Source organism: Diadema setosum, chromosome 17 (assembly GCF_964275005.1).
Source record: "Diadema setosum chromosome 17, eeDiaSeto1, whole genome shotgun sequence".
Lineage (NCBI taxonomy): Eukaryota > Metazoa > Echinodermata > Echinoidea > Diadematoida > Diadematidae > Diadema > Diadema setosum.
The window spans coordinates 23,490,557-23,498,488 of NC_092701.1; positions in this window are offsets into that span (position 1 = coordinate 23,490,557).

A 7,932-nucleotide genomic window follows, 5' to 3' on the forward strand; every position below is an offset into this window, starting at 1 on the left:
CTGTTATCTACATTGTCTCAACTATAATTTCACTTAAGATGACAGAGGCGTGCGGTAAGAATATCAGCATCATCACACTATACACACACACACACACATATATATATATATATATATATATATATATATGTATTCATCTATTTGTATTTACTTGTTTACAATGTGCATGTGTGTTTTTACTGCGTATAAAACTATATAGGCCTGATACGTATCATTACCAGAGAAAATAAACTTGCTGAAAAGATGTCATAAACTGAAAATAAATGAATTACACATTATTGACTGAAAGACTCTTTCGAATAGATTCGTGCGACTCAATACTTCAAATATGGAAAAGATGGCAATGCTTCCCCTCTTTGAGGTTATAGGCCCCCTAACAAATTCCTTTATGCAAAACCTTATCATAAAACGAACTGCGAAAACTACGAGAAACGGAAGAAAAAAATCTGCATGGGAATACACATAATCGATTATCTGTGTGTGTGTGTGTGTTTCTGTGTGTGCGCGCGCGTGTGTTTACAAACAAATTCATAGATATAGGCTATAGTCGACACATGGACTTTGTATAATAAAAAAAATAATGCATGAAACGTCACTAATTTGTTCTGAGGTAAATGATGCAGTTTTAAGCACAGAGCGATACTCGGACTTGTTAGTCGGTTGTCAACACTACTTAATCTTTCTGAAAAATCAACAACAAATACACTTGCAATAAGGATGGATGGTGTAAGCCTTACTGGATGTAAGAAATTGTATGTTGGATGAAAAGTTTACAACATTGCCACCTTCATAAGAGGTAATCCTATACATGTATTCGATTATATACGTTTCTTTTCCCGATTTCTTTGCATTAATTTTATAATCCTGAAAGGCGCACTGCATCAAGAGACATTTCACTTATGGATAATCCGCAGGCACCGCGGAACGGGGGAGGGGGAATTTCCAAAGGGAGTGAATTTCCAGAAGTCCAGTCTATAAAGCGGGGGGTGGGTGTACTATTGACCTTGACTTTGAATTCCCCGGTACCCCAGGAGGCCCCCGTCCCCAAGGATCCCCCCGGAAAATTTTCTGCAGCCTCTGGTCCGTATAAATACATAACAACCTGCTGCATATAGATATCTGTTGGTATAGTGCATAAAAGGTTTTTACGATGAAATATCTTGCTTCTTTCACTTTGTGTTAAAGAAAAAAAAAGCAAACCTAATTTTGCCATTTAACAGCTTTCTACAGAGAGGGTATAGGAAATACATACAGATACATGCATGTGTAAGTTATATCTACTGAGTGCTTAAGACGATGGATATGACGTGCATAAGTGTATATATATGTACTACATGCATTTTGTGAATAAATCAAATCAAATCAAATCAAATCATATCAAATCAAATCAAATCAAATCAATAGAGGGGATATATAATAAGAGAGAGAACAAGGAGAGAGAGACAGTAGGTCATTTACGCTTGACCTTGAAATAGGAGAAATTTTACAGGCATTTTTTTTTCTCAGATATGAAATGTTATCAAGGTTTGCTTCTCTGAAGCTCTTTTTTCGGGTGCTGTTCGTTATTCCGAAGGTTCGATATTCCGAAGGTTCGTTATTCCGAAGGTTCGTTAATGCGAAACACGCAAATTTCCTATACCTATAGAAGTTCGTTAATCCGAAAATGAAAAAGGGTTCGTTAATCCGAACATTTGTGGCGTTATTCCGAAGGTTCGTTATTCCGAAGTTGTTCATCCGAAAATGAAATTCGGAAAAACGAACCTTCGGAATAAGGAATCTTCGGACTGAGGAGCCTTCGGAATAACGAGCTGTAACCCTTTTTTTAAACCACTCCAGGGCCCCATTTTATAAAAAAGTTGATATGATGACAACTCTTGCTGGAATGACAATTGTCATGGTAACGACAAGAATCCAGCTTCCTGATTGGCTGATGCTATGGGAAGTTGCCATTCCATCAAGAGTTGTCATCCTAACCTTTTATGAAATAGGTCCCAGATCTAAGACGGGCTGTCTTAAGAAAAAAAAATGCATTCTAACGAACGTTATCTCTTCATTTCTTTGCGCTCTGGAGCAAAATGCGAGTGGATTATCATTGTAGGACTACATCGAGTTCCGAAAGCAGCAGACGGGAGATTTCCGCACTCGCGCGCAACCTTCAGGTGAGTTGATTCGAGCAGTGAAACCGCAGTGATTAGGCCTATATTTAACACAGCTACATTAGGGAAATCGCTAATATACAACATCAGTGCCGTCAATAACCTTAGCTCGAAGCAACGGACGAAGCGAAATGAAGTATAAGGGCACAGAGAACAACATCTGAAGAACACCATTTGCGTCGCCACGAATTCAAACCTCAGCCGGTGTTTAATTAATAATGCACCATCACAACTGAGTTCTGGTCGGTTCAAACTCTCTCCGCTGAAAAGGAAGAGTAATCAATAAGTAAACTATAGCAGACGACGCAGTTATGCGAGTTGTGGAGGCGAGAGGAGGAGTGGATTGAGGCACCCACTCTTTGTAAATGAAAATGCGAGTTGATGACCGTGTAGTCTGCTGAATCGGCTGATGTCTTGTGTCTGCAGGAGTTGGGAATGGCCGAGAAGCTGTTCGATCTAGACGCTGCCCACATAGCTGTGAGGTGAGATTAGCCCAATAATTTATCATCTTTACATTTGCAGTGATTGCCAGAATGCGTGCATGCAGAAAATGTTACTGAAATGAGAGGAGGTTTTAGTGGTTTTAAATTTGACGACCATCCTACATGCGTACTCGGTGCTCTAAATGGATGCCGCACGCTGCAAGCCATAACTGTATATGCAAGACATGTTAGGCGCCGCATCCACCCGTGCTGTGAAATGTGAGACCCCTCGCAGTTTGTGTGTATTCGTGACAGTGGTCGATTATTATCGTTGATGCCGAATTGTCAATTCGTATACTACTCCCCGTACATTCCGATACATTTATTTCCTGCGAGATTCGAGGCTCGCTACTACATTTGATTATCATGCCATTCGGATTGGCTTTGAACGATCTACTAAAGTAATGCATTTGGTGAAAGCTGAGAAAGTGTTGTTAGTTGAATAAGACTTTGACAGACATTATCTGCTCGGACGTGATTAGGTGCGATGAGAACATTATTTTCTCTTTATGCCACAGGTTTAGGGGCCTACATTTCCTTCTCTTTCATATTCATCCCAATGATATCAATGATGTTGACAACATTGCACTGCCTATAACCAGTGAGGAAGGGCAGCAGCATAAAGCTCAAAATTTATTTCAAACACGAGCCATCTACATCTACGACGTGTAGACCTATTGTATTCCCCGGGTCACACAGTTGTATAAACGAAACTCAGGTTAAATATTTCTATTCATTGCGTTTGACAATTTCATTCATTTGTTGGTATGTGATATGAGAATAACAATGACAAAAAGGGGTTGCGACAACATTAATGAGACAGATATACATGATTGTATTGATGCCGTACACATAAGTAGCTGTAAACATGGTATGCATAAAGCTTGAGCAAGAGCGAATTCAATCTGATCGTGCGCTTTGAAATTCCTGCGAGACCACGGTAAGCTATCAGGCTTCAAGCACTCAAAAGCCTTATGAAGGACATCACGTTTGACGGAGATTTATGACAGCTATCCCGGTAGGTCCATTATTTTAGTATTTCTATGTATTTCATAGCTTGTCTGATGAGCCAGATCCATAGTCCACAATTTTAGTCAAAATTTGTTGCGTATATACGAAGTGCTTGTGGGATGTATATGATGTGGTGTTACCAAGAATATATATAATATATGTATATGTTATTACGGGATGAGGGAAATTCGTGACACGGAATCAATTCACCATCACACGAAAACTTAAAGTTATAACAACTTTATTCCTCCCTCTGGATTCCTCGGACGGCATGGTCCCAGCGTCACTCGAAAATGAGCCATCTTGACTTTTTACATGGGCCGAACAGGCCACACCTCCTTTGTATAAATGCATATTCATGACAATGTATATATATATATATATATATGTGTGTGTGTGTGTGTGTGTGTATAATTATATTCCAGTTGTGGAACACAATCATAACCAAAAAAAAACAAAACAAAACAAAACAAAACAAAAGCACCTCGACGGAAGAATTTCATGAATTTGAATAAATTATTACGCAGTATAAACCCGCTGCATGCTATATGGATTACAACCAACACTCGCTGTCGGGCGAAAGCTGATCGGTGGTCTAGTGGAGATGACGCCTGTCCGGAGATCAGGAGATCGTCGGTTCGAATCCTGCGAGTACGTACGCCCATGATTTTTTATCATGGCCACTACTTAAACACTGATCAATTCAGTGTTTATTTACGTCGATGTAGGGCAATTTGTCAATCAGCTAATAAAAAAAAAGAAGATATGATCTAAAACCAACACACACTCACACAAAAACACACAAACACGCACGCCCACATACAAACACAACATTAACAATGAAGACGAAGGTTGACACGCTGCCTCCCTAGAATTTGGTCCCCTTATTGTCTTCGAGCATGTAGGTATTTATATTAGGTGTCTCATGTAGACATGATGGAATAAAGCGTTATTACATTCATTTGTAGGAATTATAATAAATATTCAATTTGCGCCTTTATCATTGGATTCATGTTTTTCCGTGTGTGTTTGATGTGTATGTGTGCTATTCAGTGTGTTTTATGGCAAGTCATTTTATACTGTATCGGTTAATCAAATTTTGTTTCGTAACTTTGGATACCTGCGGGGATTATCAAGAGCGATGGAGTGACTAACAATGGCCTCGGAAGGACATCCATGCAAAATGTTTTATATGGCATCCTTCACTCCCTTCTGGTGATAGCAACAACAGTTCTGCTCAAAGCTGATTTGTTGTTGTCTTTCTGCTGCCATGGCGACCACGATCATCGCAGGTTGCAATATTGTTTCAGTATATTTTAGTTTTTGTTTGTTTTTGCTTGAATATCTTGAATTCGAAGATACCGCGCGAAGCTTGTGTAAAGTATATACACTATAAGCGTCATTAACTCAGACTAGGAAGAAACAATGTTCTCTAAATTTGAGTATGTTTCGGGAAAAAAGAAAAGAAAATACATCATATACTAGTACAATATATCGCAACTTAGTGGGTAAACAGTACAGAGGGTGTGTGTTGCTGTGAGGTGTGTATTGTGCTGTGAAGTATAACAGTGTATAATGTAGTCGAAAATATTATTTGGCGAAGAGCGTTTGAATGGTCCTTCAGGGGGACGTTTCACCAAGCCTTTTGTAAAATATGTTGGTTTTTTTTTTGTTGACAAACTGTTGTATGGTAATGAAATCCTTGCATTTGATTTGCTGTGGACAAATTTGTCAGGGAAAGCATTATTATTTGCGAAAGCTCCGGCGATAGCTGATTTATTATGCCACCCAGTTCATAATATGGTACCACCCTTTTTTGCGCCTCTGACCTGTAGTGGAAGTTGGGTAATATGCTCGAGATCTGTACTTTCCATCTCTGTGTCAGAGCGTTGATGTGGATTTCAGCGTCAAATAACAACAACATTAAAGAGGTACACATGCCAAGTCGTTCTACGCACGGACGCGCACATGTACACCCATAAGCCCCAAATTGCTGTATGTGTGCACGTACACAAACACACACATCAAGGACTGACAACCCAGGGACGTGGGAGCAAGGAGAAGCCACCTTCTGGCGCCATGGGAGATAGAAACCCATACATTAGAAAACACACACACCGACATAAACATGGATACTGTACATGTGTACTCAACGGATATGATGTCTTGAAGAAGTGTCACATGCCAAGTGCTGGCGGCTCAGTCCCAACAACTGTTAGTCATCAAGCACTTAAATGAGTAGATAGATATCCATGCGGTGTCATTATCTATAGCTGCAACAGATATGCAAACGCAACAAGTCAGTAATAACCATTTTGTTTGCAGTGGTGAAGATTTTGAAATTTTTACCTCAAACCACACTGGATATGTAATTCCTCATTCATTGTTATAGTTATAAGATAATGAATTATATATGTATATAGTTTTCACTATATAATATATTAGTAGCATATATATGTCAATAATAATGTCACATGACATCGTGATAGAGGAATGCATTAAATGTCAATTGCCTTGATTTATTATATATTATGTATATATATATATATATATATATAGAGAGAGAGAGAGAGAGAGAGAGAAAGTGCTAAGTGCCTATAATGAAAAAAGTGAGTTGTGTGCTCCCTTTGTTCAAAATGCATGACAAAATGCATGTCAAACTTCACATCTTCTTTGTACATTCTGCTGAAAAAAAGTGAAAATAAAGTTTGAATTGAATTGAAAAGTTTTTATATTCAATTTCAATTTCAGTTTGTTTCTGCGACTTTTTTCAAGAACACAATGGACAAACAAAAATACAACAGTAACAAATTTTGGTAAAATGGAATTGGAATTTTCTGGAGCAAATCAAATCTTACAAATAAATCCAATATAATGAATAAGTAAGATACAAATACAATAACTATAGATTGTTGTATTTACTTTTCCATGTTTCCACATTGCAGATGCCGTCACAATTTACATACTTAATGATGTTTGATGACAGTTCTTTCCTTGTGACAAAGTGACCGGAAAGAAAAACAATTCTCAAGGATTTACAAAAGGGGGGAAAGATGCAAGTGCCGGATATAAAGGGGGGGGGGGGAGAGACATGAATAGTCTGATCTCATTACCTATACAGAAAGAATACTTATGCTTAAAGGGGTAATTAATTTACACAACTTTACATTTCTGTTTATCAATATACCTCATTATATGTCAATAAGTTTTCTTACAAATGAAAATATGATTAGTCATCTAAAAACATTTATCTATGGTAAGTAACTTTGACTTTCTTTTAAAAAAGTTATGGTAGGAATGGGAATTGCTTCAGGTGATTTCGAAGAGCATTCCATATATTAGATCCATGGTATCTTAAAGATTTGTAAGTCAGCAGGTTTATCTTATTATATATATCTTATTATCTATATTATTATTTAAATAGATTTTCATTGCAGGGACAGGTTAAATATGAATGGATACTTTTATTTTATGAAAAATAGTAAGAGTTTGAGGTACAAGAGTTTTTGTGTATTTTAACATAGAGGCTGCTGTTTTAAAAGCGTTGATATCATCTATGTGAGAAAATATTTTTTGAATCAAACTGATTATTTTTGCTGTGTGAAATGTGTTGATTTGAGCTGCATAACAACATCTGTATTAATAATGACCGACATACACAATTAACATAAACTCAATTTATCTTTCAATAATCGTTGAAAATAGTGATATGAGATATTGTATTTGTAATATTTGTTTTTGTTTGGTATTATAGGTTGATCTCATTGTGCAATGGTTAAGATAAATAAGATTGACCTTTTGTTGTTCTATGCATTTTTTTTCATTGCTACACTGTATTTTGTGAGTATTTTTAATGTATTCATGGCCCTTTGTTAACAATGTCTGTAATTCAGCTTCCGGGCTGCGATTAGATATTGATGAATAAAACACATTTTCAATCAAATTTGAGAATTTTCCATCGGTGAAATAAAGGGTCGGTATGTGTCATAAAAGTGGAATTTGTACATTATTCTTACAGCCTCCTTTTGTAAAATAAAAACACTTTTTATTTTGGCTTTACCACAATTCCCACTTGTTATGAATCTGCCTGCAAGATAGTTTTTTGTTGTTGTTGTTTTAGGCAATTCCTATAGTTGATTGTGAAGATGTATTAGCTATAATTCAAACTTAGATTATTATCAATTACTACTCAAAAAATTGATATGATCATTTCTAACTTATGGTAAAACATAAGTCTTTATTGCATAATCAATTTGCTGATTGACATTGGAGTGTGCAGTTTG